Here is a 611-nt window from a genome sequence, read left to right as displayed (position 1 = left end):
CACTATCTATAGGGATCCAGAGCCAGTTGATTTTGATGCGTAAAATTGGATATGTACCTTAAACTCTTGCTTCGACCTTTGCCTCTGCCCCCGATGCTGTTGCCTTGGATGCTAGGTCTACTGAAATGGGTGTAGGGTCAACAGCAGGCTTTCGATCCAGAAAGTATGTTGGGCGATCAGGTGGCGAGGACGCGGACTCAAATGCTGCTTCCTCCATTGCTGCGGGCTATCGAATTGTCAAGGATGTTGGGCGAGATAGTGACTTTGGAACTTAGTAAATGGGATCACGAGCAACCGGCTCAGGAACTGCTGGTGAAACGGCCTCTGCTCCGAGTGCTGCTTCAACCGGTGCTGGTGAATATGTATCTGGACAAGATGGTGGCTATCTCTCCGCTCTGGATTTGGATCTGTATCCGCGTATAGATATGCTTCAAGGTCAAAAGCTGGAACTAGCTCAGATGCTTGCTCTGACACCTATGCCTCCGGTGCTGGAACCTTTGCTTTTGTCTCTGTGGTATCGCAGGTATGCTGCTGGGCAAGATGGTGGCTTAGATAGCTTGGCTTTACTGGTGCTTCCTCTGCTTCAGAACCAAATGAATCAACAGATGGAC

Source organism: Cryptomeria japonica, unplaced genomic scaffold (genome assembly GCF_030272615.1).
Source record: "Cryptomeria japonica unplaced genomic scaffold, Sugi_1.0 HiC_scaffold_697, whole genome shotgun sequence".
Taxonomy (NCBI): Eukaryota; Viridiplantae; Streptophyta; class Pinopsida; order Cupressales; family Cupressaceae; genus Cryptomeria; species Cryptomeria japonica.
The sequence above is the reverse complement of the archived record's forward strand: the minus strand, read 5'-3'. Positions refer to the sequence as shown.